At 44.4% G+C, this 15,779-nt stretch overlaps 3 long non-coding RNA genes across 3 annotated transcripts; 1 reads left to right on the top strand and 2 right to left on the bottom strand.

Annotated features, from left to right (window-relative positions):
* Positions 1-383: 383 nt before the first annotated feature.
* LOC135823243 (uncharacterized) lies at positions 384-4,451 on the bottom strand. The gene is made up of 4 exons (XR_010554634.1): positions 4,143-4,451; positions 3,286-3,408; positions 2,179-2,279; positions 384-908 (listed from the first exon to the last, which is right to left on the bottom strand). It is a non-coding gene; the product is annotated as an uncharacterized LOC135823243 (long non-coding RNA).
* Positions 4,452-4,974: 523 nt separating this feature from the next.
* Positions 4,975-7,205, top strand: LOC135823468 (uncharacterized). The gene is made up of 2 exons (XR_010554716.1): positions 4,975-5,538; positions 6,489-7,205. It is a non-coding gene; the product is annotated as an uncharacterized LOC135823468 (long non-coding RNA).
* Positions 6,305-7,808, bottom strand: LOC135823467 (uncharacterized). Its single transcript, XR_010554715.1, has 2 exons — positions 7,281-7,808; positions 6,305-6,688 (listed from the first exon to the last, which is right to left on the bottom strand). It is a non-coding gene; the product is annotated as an uncharacterized LOC135823467 (long non-coding RNA).
* Between the last annotated feature and the right edge of the window lie 7,971 nt (positions 7,809-15,779).

The following is a 15,779-nucleotide window of genomic DNA, read 5'->3' as shown; positions in this document are numbered from 1 at the left end:
AGGGTGGTGGTTTTGCTAAACCGTTCGCATGGCGGGCGGGTTTGTAAGAAGAAAGGCTTCAGCCATTGACGAGCGACGAGAAACCTGTCATTTCGTGCCATTTGAGTTAGCAGTAGCACCGGACAATACTGACACATGTCTGCGCCAGCAAACATAGTGTACTAACGGATGAAAAACAGCCACAATGTGTGTCACTGCGGAAACAGCCACAATAAAAATAATGTGTGTCACTGCGGAAACGGGCTGTAGAGGTGTATTTGCAAAGCTGCTGATTTTCGTCGTCTTTCCATGCACAGAGTACGTTTCATGCCCTTGGCATAGGCCAAAGCACGAAAGCTTTAGTTGGACACCACCCACAATCTCCACGTGGGTCCCAGTGTACCTGCTGCTGCCGATGAGAACCGCCCTGTAAGCGGTTTACCCACCCATGTGTCCTCAATATGACTGAGAATACATCAGTAATATGCCATACACATTGGAAACCTGTACAGTTCAATCCAATTTAGACCAGAATGACTGCATTGGTTGGAAATGCATTGCACCATTCCACTGAAACGTTAACACACAAGAACAGGAAAAGGATGTAACAGAAAACGAAAGAATGTAACACAAAAGATAATCCCAAACCGTCCAGCGGAAAAAAGAACGTGGGAAGAAAAGCACTGTGGCTGGTGTAGGAAGCAAATACTGCAAATACTAGGCTGTACGGGAAGTACCAAATTATGTGCTTGTCGAGCATCTCCTCAGAGTCGACAAAGGGATAGCGGAATGAGAGAGACCGACTAATTTTCGGCGAAACTGTCACAAGCCAGCAGCTGGTGATTGTTGAGGAAGGTAGTTACACCACTGACCGACACCACTGCTGTAGGTAATGATTACGTGCATCGATCGTTGACATTGTGCAGCACCTGGCAGCAATAAACCAGACAAAGCAGTACAATACCATGCAGAAGATGAATGCTTGACGGAGTATAATTAGTAGCAGACAAACTATTACACAATGGAGCAACATTATTTGCTAAAATGGCATAAATATATTATTACTTTGAGGAATACCTGACACATAACATTCCCGCTACAAGCATTACCAACTAACTCTACTGTCCCTGATGGAGGAGGGACTAGTGGCACACGTTCCTACTGCATACCCCAAAGCTAAGAAAGGTGGCATCATGCTCATGTGAGCCGGTTGGGTACCACCCAAGCTCTGCACCGGGCTCTGTCCAGGTGCCTACACACAACCATGGAGGACGAATGCAACCCCAAAACACGATGTAGTAAAGGGCAAGTCCATGGACACAGCTGTCAAAGTTATCCACCAAATTGACCTACAGCAGGCCAATGTACAGTGGAGGAGAGTACCGAGAAACTAAGAATAAAGGACTTATCATCTGTTTGTCAGACTATCTGTCCCCGGGGAAAATCGCGATTCCGCGGCCGCGTTTTTTCCCGCTTTTTTTGCGATGTTTTAAAAGACCGCGTTTTCCACGATTTTCCCGCGTTTTTGAACATTTTTGTTGCGCTACACGTACACACAGTGCACTGTTCGGTTGACCGTTGTGAGCCGTTGACATCAAGTAGAGAGTCTACGTGTAGGGTGCGTGCTCCCTAGCATACACATGGCACATGACCGGCTCCCCGGTAAATTGCCTCATATTAACTGCAAACTTGCCGCATATCAATAATATTCACCGCATATTTACCGCAAATTCACCGCAAATTATGCCATATTTACCCGCAAATTACACCGCAAATTTGTTCCGCGATTTTCCCTGGGGACAGGACTATCCACCCCAAGCTATGGTCATGAGGGTGGACAATACTGGATGGTGACAATTCCACCTCGCTCTCGTTTTCTCCCCTGGAATGAAGCTTCACACACATACCTGTAGTACCTGTGGTGTCTACAAGTAGTATGAACAGTCCTTCACTTACTCCACTGCTTTCTATAAAAGCCTGTCTTATGCAGAAGCCTGTTCTGAACACAAGCCTGAGTTTCAAGATATGCAATTAGCACAATAATGTGGATTTTGCATCGGCAACCATAAAAAGTTTGGTTTGACTACAAACATAATGCAACATAATGTAAATAGAGGCCTAGCCACCACACCGGCTTCTACAGAAATACGCCTGGCTTTCATACACGACATTACAGTAAGTCATCCAGTTCGCACTCACCCACTTCAGTTGGTGCTTGCAGACGTATTAGACGCATACAGCCAGTCAAGTACACTTGCAGGGATCTTTTCTCAACGGGGAGTAACGGCTGGCCATAGCACCTACAATACATACAGAATGACAATGGTGAACATAGCAAAAGGGAAGGGCATTCAAGACCTGAAGCTCCATGTATACATGCCGAGTGTGAGCGTGGTGTCTGTGGACAAAATCGACAAAGAGGTACCCTGGCAACACATGTAGTGCCAGGCTGCCAGCAGAAGGCTACGTGGCACACCAGTCCAACATGTAAATCAACTACTATCCACTGGTTAGGCCTTGACAGATAATGCTAGCATAATTTTTCGCATAATTCCTACCAAAATCGAATAATCGCATAATTCGAGGCAAATTGCATACGCATCGCATAAAATTGGAATAATCCGCCTGTTCGCATCAAATTCCATACAGTTGTACAAGTTCTGCAAGTACAAGTACAAGTAGATGCACCAGGAAGTCGTAGGTTTACGACTCCCTTGAGAACATGTCCAGTCCACTACAATCAGTGACGGTCGTAGCTAGGTCGGACGGTGCGTTGACCCCGTTGAACTTTTGCTAATATAAAATACAGTGCAACGCCCTCTACAAAAAAATTCCCCTGTTATTTTGCACAGAACCATTACATGTACATTGTACATTAGCAGCATATGTGAGCATAATGCGGCATAATATGATAACTTTTAGCATAAAAATAGCATAATTCTGCAATTTTTTCAGCAATGCGAAAAGCATAATTTCACGAAAATATTAGCATAATCTGTCAAGGCCTACCACTGGTCACACTAGCCCAATTGATGCAAGTACCACAGTTGAAGTTCCATGGCCATTTGCCTGCCACATGCCAATCACAACAAGCACTGAGGAAGAAACTGAGACGAAGAGACATCAAAGGAAAACACTAACACAGACAGGCGGGTTCCACACACAGTGAAACTTCAGTATGAAGTAGTACCAAGAGTCCATGGATGGCGGTGCCGTAAAACCTACAAGTGGAATTCAGCTACACTGGAATTGTTGCCTCTGATTATCGCTTAATTTAAGCAACAAATTCTACTATCAACTACCCACCTCTTCAAGGTAGGGATTGTAAAGAACCAATGACCTAGTCATGGTGTGGGGCTCTGACAAACATCTTGCCGCAGTCAGACAGCCTGTCACAGGCCTGACAAAAGGCTGTGGGTGCAAGTCCGGCTGCAGGATCATACAATGCGAGTGCAAAAGGCAAATCTGTTATGCAGGCCAGGGCTAAAATGCCACACTTTCAACAACACCTCCGCGAGGGAAGAATGCGACATTTCCAGTAAGCAAAAGGTTGTTTCATTTGAGGAGACTGAAAAGCAAGAAACCAGCAACGAATTGGACCAAGCTTGAGTCAATGTGCACACAGGTGATGCGTGCGTGTTATTGTTTACTGGAATTATGGCATATATGCTAGAAACATGGAATGCACTACGAATTTTGACCTGAAATACACAAATAAACACATTTGCCTGAGTTTCAATGAGCATGTATAGACGTGGAACACAATGCTTCCACTGAAAATGGTGATATACCGGGAACACAATCCATCTGCTGCTATATGGGCGAGAAACTATTGTAACCTGGGATATTTTGAACCTTAGGTGTGATGAAATGTCACTTTCGTGGATTTTACACGTATCACAAAACAATTCTTTCATTTCGTGCCATTTGAGTTAGCAGTAGGTCTGGACATAGACATGACCAGATCTTTACACAGGTTGGTTGGGACTATCTTTCTGCTATCTCGGATATTGTGTAAGATTTGATGGAGTCCATTACTGGCTAAATACCAAAGGAGGGAGGAAATCAGTTCTACCACTGTACTGTAAGAAAACGACGACACGAAACTTCTCAATGGCTCAATAGCTGACCCCAAAAATATTACGGGTCACCTTAGTACTTACTCAAGTCGCATCGAATTCCTTATCGGCGGGCTCCAGGCTGTGGAACGCCTCCAGTGGGTCTGAATGTTCGACAACGTCAGCCATTACTTCTTCACGGAATCGTCATCTTCACCTCTGTACAAAATGAGCTGACCGGGATAATAAAAAGGGCTTTTTCGCTCTGGCGCATCGACTGCACAGTGAGCAACGAGTTCTGGAGGCACGAAACCTAGTACCTACGTCAAGTCGTGGATGAGTGTTCGCCTATGCACCAGACACTAACAGATGTACAGTTACCAGTCAGCTATGTGAGTATCATCAGCCATGCATCTACTAGGCCACGTGCGTAAAGTATAGATGATGGTGGTGAGAGAAGCATGGCTCTTTGCCAGTCTGATCTGAAGCCAAGATTAGAATACTTAGAAGAAGGAAAGGACCAAAGGTTTACAGCGCAGTGTGCGTTGTTGTCCACTAACTTATTTCCAAGATGATGTAGGGTCAGAACGTGTGGCATTTTCCACAATATTCACCGATGATACTGACATTCAACGACCTGACGTTTGCCTCGATCACGTCTTGGATACACTGACCAACACACTTCCAGCCGGTCATAAAAATATTTATTCCATTCATTCAAAGAAAAAAATGTGAAAAACTGAATTAGTTTTCGTCGCACACATGATGTCATTGCCGTGACAACTTACTTTGACAGGATCTGGATCATAGATGTGTCAATGAATGAACCAGTGATTCGCTGACTCCATTCCAGGGAATCGGTAGTATTCGGTACCACTACAGTCTACAGTCGTCCCTCTTTAAAGGGAAACTGAACGCCAAAAATAAGTATGGCTTATCCGAAGGAGAATTGGGCACTGATTCCGATGAGCTATGTCTCGAGCCGATCAGAGAAGAGGAACCGTGTCAAATTTCATAAATAACACCTTCCATATTTGGAAATTGGGCTTGATGACGTGCGTACTGCTTAGCTGTCACCATGCTGTGCATGCTCAGCAGTGTAATTGAATGGAAGAAAACAATTACTTTGGTGTTTTGCAGCTCTGGTTCGTTCCCTGACGGTAACCAAATCTAGATGTAGGAATCTGTTGAGCAGGAGAGTGACACATGTCTTCCCGAGGGCTGTCCAGGCTGCAGTGGTGATGAAGAAGACACGATCATCACCCCGAGATCCATTGTAGCGAATTGGAAAACTCATGGTGAATTTGCTTCCACTCCAAGGCAATGTCGAGGTATGAAGGGTGCTTGTAATGCCTTCCAAAGTGAAGAGGAGATGAACATGGCTTTGCATAGCTGTTGTTCTACGCCAACTTACCTACTCTTGCTGGTACCGTAGTGGCATATTGCAAATTTCGTGGACGAACAACTCTAGTCACTAGTGGCTAGTGAGCAACACTAACAGGTGAGATTTTTCAATTTGACAAACATTGTTTTTGTTTGAGAACTGACAGTGGCAGTCATTTGACTCAGTAGGTGTCTTTGCTGCTTCTTTCCCTTCATTGGTAGGGTTGTGCTTGAATAGTACAAGTGCTTGAAGTAAAATAAAATAAATAGAACATAAATCTAATCAAGCATCAGTACATGTATTGCGAATTTCAATTTCAAAGCACATGAAATCACAATGATCACAAAGTTTATGTAATCAGGAGAACACCCAGTGTTCAATGAACACATACACACATGCTGTATTGCGCACACACATGTACACATGTGCGTGCACCCCCACCCCATCCCACAGACACACGCATGCAGCGCACACATCCATGCACGTGTGCGTGTACCCCCCCCCCCCACACACACACTCTTACCCATACACCAGTGTCTGCTCTAGGATTGTAGTACAGCCGGGTACACGTGTACCTGGCGCAACCTTTTCAATCGGGTCGCAGCCGGGTACACATGTATTCGACGCGCGCCTCTGCATGATCTGTCACACATACAAGCCATGTAGTCAGTCCTTTCAAAGTTCGAACGTGTAGTGTAGCAATTGGGTCACAGATGGCCCGGTACTATATTTTCAACCGGGTCCAAGTGCCGCCCAACCGGGTCGATTACCCGGCTCTGGAGCAGACACTGATACACATGTGCGTGTACCCCCCCCCCCCCCCACAGGCACGTGTGCACAGACGGATACACAAACACACACGCACGAACACACACACACAAGATACGTGTAAGTGTACATGGTCTTCCTGGTGCAGATGCTGGGCCAGCACAATGGAAAATACCTCCATCAAGATGCTTGATCAAGTGTTGTGATAATGGCACTGTTTGTTTGTTTTTACAAAGAAGTGTGGGAAGGATTACAATGCGTTATAATTTCATAATTGTTCTTTGCCTTGTACTGTGCAGACCAGAATGCTTCGCTATCAACTCCTGGCTTTCCATCGGCATGGTGTTCAGCTGCAGCGGCATCTGGTCCGGGGAGTTGCTGGATGGCTGCACTGACACAGGATGGGTTTGCGTTGGCAATGCGATACGGCAGTCATCCCACATCATGAGCTACATGTTTATGTAATTTATATTGTCGCTCGTCCAGCAACGTCAAGGCTCTGCATGTAAACACAGGAGAACACCATAATACTACTGAGGGGATAATATTACAATTTTGGATTATCAATTTCGTGACATTTATGAGCAAGTTCCTGTTTAAACCATGCTGTGATATTGATTGCTATCTGCTCACAAAGTACCTTGTATTGTAACAATACTCTGCCTAATCACCACCCTCCGCCAATTATTAGATTCACACAATATTCACAACGTGTGCAACACGATGCTGTCTATTGACACTACTTCGAACTGAAATGCTCACTACTCTTCTCCCGTTTTCATCTCCCTCTACCTTATGAATACTCTACATTACTGGTTTCGTTTCTACCCTTTCCATTGCTACCAGCTCCCAGTCTTTTTCAATGCACAGCACCACCTTGAATTTTTTGTGATTTGATGTACACATACTTTGAAGTTGAAATTCGAATTACATGATCAGATTTTTGTTCCACATTTTCTATTTATTTTTACTTCAAGCACAACCCTACCGACGAAGGGAAAGAAGCAGCAGAGAGACACCTACTGAGTCTAATGACTGCCACTGTCAGTTCTCAAACAAAAAACAATGTTTGTCAAATTGAAAATTCTCACCTGTTAGTGTTGCTCACTAGCCAATAGTGACTAGAGTTGTTCGTCCACGAAATTTGCAATATGCCACTACGGTACCAGCAAGAGTAGGTAAGTTGGCATAGAACAACAGCTATGCAAAGTCATGTTCATCTCCTCTTCACTTTGGAAGGCAGTACAAGCATCCTTCATACCTCGACATTGCCTTGGAGTGGAAGCAAATTCACCATGAGTTTTCCAATTCGCTACAATGGATCTCGGGGTGATGATCGTGTCTTCTTCATCACCACTGCAGCCTGGACAGCCCTCGGGAAGACATGTGTCACTCTCCTGCTCAACAGATTCCTACATCTAGATTTGGTTACCGTCAGGGAACGAACCAGAGCTGCAAAACACCAAAGTAATTGTTTTCTTCCATTCAATTACACTGCTGAGCATGCACAGCATGGTGACAGCTAAGCAGTACGCACGTCATCAAGCCCAATTTCCAAATATGGAAGGTGTTATTTATGAAATTTGACACGGTTCCTCTTCTCTGATCGGCTCGAGACATAGCTCATCGGAATCAGTGCCCAATTCTCCTTCGGATAAGCCATACTTATTTTTGGCGTTCAGTTTCCCTTTAATTAATCCAGGGACTAACATGTGTTCACGATGACAGCGTGAACAAGGTGGAGGACCCACTGTATGAGAAACAGTGTTCCTGACTGAAACCATAAACTGGTTGGCGGGCCCGGTCTTGCGACGATTTGAACCACGAGATCAGGGAATATTCCTATAAGTATAATGCTCCAATAGAGTAGTGAGTGTCTGAACAGGGGCATCGCCCCATACGATTCAAATGGGCACAAGATCGAGACCCTACCCGGCAACCGGTGTATGGTTGCAGTGAGCCTGGAGTAGTGTTTTCCCATACAGTGGGTAGTCCACCTTGTTCACACTGTCATCGTGAAACTTACATACTACAATCAGGTACGTGTAGTTACGAAGTTTGTGTTCAAACCACACTACCCAGATCTGTTCATTTCCAACAGCAATGGCTAAACAGGAATGTCGTGAAATTATGACTCCATACCAGTAAAGAACGTTTCTCCGGCCATTTTCAGTCTTAAATTTGGCAAACATTGAAATATACCCAAACTCTGTAGAGTGAGTTTAGATATTGGGAAACGCTGTCCAGCTGTACTTATACTACATGTACATGTATGTGCTACCCTTGATACTGTGCGTGAGGGCAGCCTTGTCAAGAGAGGCCACAACGACCTCCGTGACAGTGATGCCAAGCTTCGACATTGCCTTCGGCGGCGTCACCATCGAGCCGATCCTCATCCCGGAACAGGACAGGAATGGTCGCCCTATGCTCCAAGCGGACTGGCTCGCTCGCGGAGTATGGGAAGGTAACCGGGTGGCGTTTTTCGATAACCGCATCGTAGATGCTGACGCACCCAGTTATGCCAAGGTCAACCTGTCCTGGAATGCCACCGCCAACAAAGCAGCTGCAGCGAAGAAGCGGAAGTATAAGCATGCCGCTGAAGAGCTACGAGGCTCCTTTACTCCTTTGGTGTGTTCCACTGATGCTGTCCTCCACCACGAGTACAGTGCGTACCAGAAACGTCTCACCAGTCGCTTTAAAGCAGCGAAATAGGAGAAGCCCTTCTCTGCCATGATGGCTTGGGTACTCGTGCGCACTCAGTTCGTCATTTTCAGCGCCGTGGACATGCGTCTGCGAGGCTCCCGTCGCCGTCTTATGGGACTCTCCGTACATAACGGTGCCGACTAATCATCTCAACACAGATCTTAGTGAGAACAAAACTTCAAAAAACTTTTAAAAAACTACTTCTACGTACTAACGATGAAGGAATTTAGAAAACTTTTTCCAAAGAGAATGTTTGGCCATGTTGCTGAGTAGGCATTGGCAGATTCTGCTCGAAAAGCAGTGAAATTGGCATAACCATGCAAACCTTATGGTGGACAATTCCTTGAATTCTGCTCCATTTCTATATCCACATACCAAACATGCATGAAACTTACCAGAAAAAGTACCGAATTCTGCCAATTTGTCTTCCGGAATTATCTGCACATGCCTACTGCTGAGCAGAAGTTGCTGTTAGACTGTTTAATCTGCATGTAAGTCATTGACTGTGACTGAGCCAGTCTCCGTCACGTGATATCATGCACTGCGTTTCTGTGTTCTATGTAGCTTTGTAAATGATAGCAATGATGATGTCCATGAATGTCACGTGATCACTCTTAGTCAATGTAGTGGTTGATTGTGTGACGATGCAGTTAGACAGTGTTGATGTGTAGCATAGTCGACATACAGTGGAGTCTGTATTTTACACTGCTGTTCGTCTCATAGTGGAAATGTGGAAAATCTCAAACAAGATGTCATTTTCTACAAGTCATGTAAGAAGGAAATGATTTTCTAACGTGATCCGCTGCAAATGTGGTGTCTGTGTCTGTGGCTGGAGGCCCAATGTGTAGCTGGAACTACCACATATGATACCGCACAGAGCTAGAGATGCATACTCCCATTGTACTGAAATTGGGTATTGGCAAATGAGTGTCCCTGTAACCGACCTGGGACCATACCATCATTCAGGAGCTGGCTCTGTATCTCAAGACTGTGTATTCTATTGGTAAAAGTTTCCATTCTGAACTCAATGCCACTGGGTTGTTATGTCTAGTGTTATGTGTAATGACGTCACGACGATTGAAGGGAAAACTCTGTACAAGTACAAAGTACAGTCTGTAGTCTTAAGTACAACTTCTAACGCTATGCTGTATTTGTTTACTAGGACAAACCTTTTTACGTTATGCTGTATTTGTTTACTAGGACAAACCTTTTTACGTTATGCTGTATTTGTTTACTAGGACAAACCTTTTTACGTTATGCTGTATTTGTTTACTAGGACAAACCTTTTTACGTTATGCTGTATTTGTTTACTAGGACAAACCTTTTTACGTTATGCTGTATTTGTTTACTAGGACAAACCTTTTTACGTTATGCTGTATTTGTTTACTAGGACAAACCTTTTTACGTTATGCTGTATTTGTTTACTAGGACAAACCTTTTTACGTTATGCTGTATTTGTTTACTAGGACAAACCTTTTTACGTTATGCTGTATTTGTTTACTAGGACAAACCTTTTTACGTTATGCTGTATTTGTTTACTAGGACAAACCTTTTTACGTTATGCTGTATTTGTTTACTAGGACAAACCTTTTTACGTTATGCTGTATTTGTTTACTAGGACAAACTTTTTTACGTTATGCTGTATTTGTTTACTAGGACAAACCTTTTTACGTTTTGCTGTATTAAATACAGCATAACGTAAAAAGGTTTGTCCTACTAAACAAATACGTGTACAGCATAACGTTAGAAGTCGAGGGCAATGTTTTGAGTATGAGAGAACTGGAGCGATCAGAGTTTGACCTAGTTATTCTCAGCAAATTGGACGCATGTCGTTATGCTGGTGTGCATACTGATGATCCTGGGAAGCAGAGAAGGCAAAAATTAATATCAGTATAGTGTCCAAGGGGCTCCTGTGTGTGTGACAGCTTTTCGCCATGTGTACGATGTCAGTGACAGACGATTGAAAAATCTTCGCAAGCATTTGGAGGATAACGGTGTGTTGTGTACGAGTTCACGGCAATGTCAGGAGGAAGCCACATAATGCCTTAGCATTTGAAGATGTTAAACGGTGCGTGGCGTTTATTGATGCGCATGCTCAACGTTTCGGCATACCCCACCCAGCGCCGCTTCATGGTCGGGACGATCTGCCGCCAATATTTCTGCCAGCATATCAGACGTACAAGTCAGTGTATGCTACCTATGTATCAACGTGTACCGCTGGCAATAAGGCTATGTCTGAGTCAAGCTTTCGATCAATTTGGCATCAATGTGTACCTCACATAAAGTTCATGTCCCCTCGTGCTGATGTATGTTCCAAGTGCGAACGCCTGCGACGAGCAGTGACGTCAGCTGTGTCGGAACAGGAGAAGCTGAGTGAAAGCCTGTCAAGATCTCACTGACCATGTGCATGATACCCAGAGAGATCGGGAGTACATGTACTACATCCAGAAAACTGTAGATGCCAGAGATGAGCTGAAATCACAGCAAGCCATGTCAGCTGCTGGCATCGAGCAGCCAGATCCAACCAGCCAATGCAAAGCTCATTACACTTTTGATTTTGCCCAGAATGTTTTTTTGCCGAAGACCGCTCGTCAAGAGGGTCCGATGTATTTTAAGACTCCCCGCAAAGTCCAAGTATTCGGAGTGTGCTGTGAAGGGATCCCTAAGCAAATCAACTACCTCTTGAGTCTTGGACGAGAGCGACACCATCGGCGCAGACGGCAAGAAATCCCACAACCCGAACACAGTGGTATCTGCCATTCACCACTACTTCAAGACTCATGGCCTTCAAGAGAGTGAGTGCTTCCTACATGCTGATAATTGCTGTGGACAAAACAAAAATAAGACCGTTATGGCATACTTGGCTTGGCGCTGCATGACCGGACTCCACAAAAAGATTACGTTATCTTTTATGGTGACCGGGCACACACGGTGCCTTGTAGATGGGATGTTTGGACTCTTCAAGAGGAAATATAGACGAGCAGACACATACACGATGGGCCATCTAGCTGCAGTAGTCAATGAAAGCACTGAATGCAATGCTGCCCAGTTAGTCCCTGGCTCTGGGCTGCTGTGGTACGACTGGGATAAATTTCTCCCGCTGTACTTCCGCCCCATCCCAAGGATCACCCAGTTCCACCACTTTGTGTTCGAGGCAGTCAACCCAGGGGTGGTACTTGTGAAGAGCCGTGCTGAAGACAACTTTCAGCAAGTGTCTATCTTGAAAACAGGAGTGACGGTGCCCACAGTTATGGCAGCCGGTCTGCCTGACATCCTGCCGGCAGGGGGGCTGTCACGTGAACGACAGACCTACCTGTACCGAGAAATCCGGCCTTTCGTTCCTGGCGAGTTTGCGGACGAATTATGCCCTGCAGTGCCTGATGCTTGAGGCCATCATAGATGTTTTGCTGTAGGTATGTAGGATAGCAGGCTAGTTAGCCTTGGCACCAGCAATGTGTGGATTTTCTCCATGTATATCCAGCACGCCAATACAGTGTGCGGCTCAGATACGTACTTTTCAAACTATTTTCTACCAAAATCCCAGATTATTGTGCTGTATTGCTTAGCCAGTACTCTCCAGCAATGGCTGCCATGACTGTAGCTAATTTCTGGCTTGACTAGGTCATCAGAACACGAGATGAAACAGTGTATTGCTTTACTAATGCTCTATAGCCATTCAGGTAGTTTTCTATCTTTGAATTGCGATATTTTCAATGCTTTGCCTTGTACTAAAACGGGCGTACCTATGTGTTCCGTGGGAATTTTTTGGTCTGGTTTTTTTTACTTGAATCTAAATTAAACTGTGAATCCAAAAATGTTACAACCTGAATTTCGACCTCCGAGGCCCTAAGGGCCCTTTTCGCGTGCTCTGGCTCATTTGTTTACTAGGACAAACCTTTTTACGTTATGCTGTATTTGTTTACTAGGACAAACCTTTTTACGTTATGCTGTATTTGTTTACTAGGACAAACCTTTTTACGTTAGGCTGTATTTGTTTACTAGGACAAACCTTTTTACGTTATGCTGTATTTGTTTACTAGGACAAACCTTTTTACGTTATGCTGTATTTGTTTACTAGGACAAACCTTTTTACGTTATGCTGTATTTGTTTACTAGGACAAACCTTTTTACGTTATGATGTATTTGTTTACTAGGACAAACCTTTTTACGTTATGATGTATTTGTTAACAAGGACAAACCTTTTTACGTTATGCTGTATTTGTTTACTAGGACAAACCTTTTTACGTTATGCTGTATTTGTTTACTAGGACAAACCTGTTTACGTTATGCTGTATTTGTTTACTAGGACAAACCTTTTTACGTTATGCTGTATTTGTTTACTATTGATTGATTTATATTTCACGGATCCTCCAGAGGCAAATAGATGCCTATCGAAGGGAGTCTCCTAGGACAAACCTTTTTACGTTATGATGTATTTGTTTACTAGGACAAACTTTTTACGTTCTTAAAGGACAAGCAGCAGCTTTCGGCTTGTTTATCTATAAAGTTATTCCACATCCACCGAACGCGCTCTCCTCCAAAAGCCTTGGATTCATGTTGCTGGTGTGTGAGGTTGGCCAGAGAGCGTGTTTGGTGGAGGTGGAAGTACTTTAGTCCTTTTTACTGGCAAAAAAACATACTACAGGTTGATTTTCACGCACATTCACATGCCAGAGGAAAAGACAGCAACAACAACAGCAACAGCCCTCCAAGTCCAAGGTTCCAACACATCATTGCATGCTTACACATACCGTAGATCTGCTCACGCACGAACACCCGAATGTACAGTCTGTTGCTGAGTACTACACCAAACCACACACAAGACGTACCACACCCAAGACCACACTCAAGCAACTCACTACGAGTACAGTGTCTGCATTGTCATTGTCAAGTTGCTCAGAGCCGCCATGTCATTATGGTGACATGTTTTTAGCAACAACCAGTTATAAAATAGAATTTTACGACAATCAGATTGACAACACCAACACCACCCTGGTCTGTATGGGACTGTGCCCTAGGACATGATGTCATCAGCTCTTTGTCCATATTTGATGAGAAGAGTGTAGCATTGAATCGTGATTGCTTCCAGGTAGTGTTGTTATGTGGTAATGGGGTAGGTCCCCCATTATGTGTGTAGTCTACATGTGTATGTGTATGTATGTATACTTTATTTGAATTCGCAAATCCAAACGAGCACAAACGCTCAATGACAAGGCAGCGAATATGTTATTATGTTACAGGGAAGGAGGGTTGGGGAGAAAATAAGGAGAACAAAGAGAGAATGGTAGATATCTCAATGAAGAGCGAAGCGTTATCAAACTACAAGTAAGCCAGCGAACGATAAGTCGATAGTTCTGTAACCCGCCTAATAAACTAAGTACTTTTTTCAGGCGTGCAGTGGACTGTCATTAAAACAGAAACAGAAAAATAATAATAAGGCACCCATTTTGTTTGTCCAGGGGATGGCCCACGCCTGGTAAAGAGAATAAAATAGAGAAAATAAAATAGAAATAAAATAAAAAACAAACAAACAAAGTACTAACAGTTACTGCTAACGAGAGTACTTGCTACTAACATCGGGAGGATGAAAGGCCCAACCCTGCCCTGCCAGTTACGGACTTACGGGGGCCGCCATGGCAAATAATAATGGTAAACAGTGAAAATCAATCACAGACAGGAAGCTGTCTCAGGGAAAGTTTCTAATCATAACATCAGGAAGATCGGAGGGTATACGGTACGACGGCAGCTTTGAAGCTGCTGAGAGACGACAGTACTCTGACTGCATCCGGTAGGACGTTCCAAAGCCAAGGGCACTACCTCGGGAGGCAGGGCGAGATCGTCCGGCGCGGGTTCGTGTAGCTGGTAGACGGAGCCCCAGGGCATGTGTGAATGTGATTCTTGTCACAAATGTAAACAACACATTTTATGGTCTCAGTCTGTGCAGAGCGCGATGACATCGTGCAGACGTGTAGCATATCACGTGACAACACAATGACACACGCACACACGCAATGCTGCGAACAAAAGATGCCTGAGTTCGCGCTAACGCACACAGCCACAAAGCTAAAGCAGTATCAGTAATGTATGAGTAGATGGCCGTCCGTGGTCTGCCAGACAGTGAGCATGTCCTGCCATTTACCTCATGCATGTGATGCACGATTCGTTCAAACATTAGATCACATCGCTATTTGGTCAGCACCACTCAGTCATCCATTTCTCAAGGCACAGTCCAGTTGTCCGTTTTCGTCTCCCTGCCTTTCTCTTTTCTTTCAAACGTCTTCTAGTGGTGTTGAACAGTCCCTCTGACCGACCTTTGTTAGACGTGCATTATCTTTTCCAGTCATTGTTACTCTTTCTCTCAACTACTAATCAGTCTGTAATGGCTACAACGCTCTCTCAGAGAGTAACAAGTTCAGCACAACGCTCTCTCAATGAATAACAAGTTCTGCACAACGCTCTCTCAGTGAATAACAAGTTCAGCATAACGCTCTCTCAGTGAATAACAAGTTCAGCATAACGCTCTCCTTCTCTCAACGACCTACTTATTCCAGTCAGCCCACTCAGCCAACGTTTGAAGAAGATCTTTAAAGGAACGGACAACTCACTCAGTAAGTAAAAATACAATCATGTGCTATCGGTCTATTTGAAATCCCCCTACAGCATTAGTATCACTGATATTGCACATTGTGACTATGCCTACTCCAGAGCTAGGTCATCAGGCTGAGTGACACAGTTGAGAGCTAGCGTGCGTGCACTTGCTTGGTAGAAATGCGCCAGGTACTGCACTAACTGACCTGGTCATGGTTGACATAATGGGTGTATTTGCTCACGTTAGCGACTGAATCATTCGATTCACTCCCTGACCCTGTTCTCGCACTGAGTGCTAC

The sequence above is a fragment of the Sycon ciliatum genome, chromosome 8 (genome assembly GCF_964019385.1).
Source record: "Sycon ciliatum chromosome 8, ocSycCili1.1, whole genome shotgun sequence".
Taxonomy (NCBI): Eukaryota; Metazoa; Porifera; class Calcarea; order Leucosolenida; family Sycettidae; genus Sycon; species Sycon ciliatum.
Note: the sequence above shows the minus strand (reverse complement) of the source record. Positions and strands in the feature narration are given on the sequence as shown.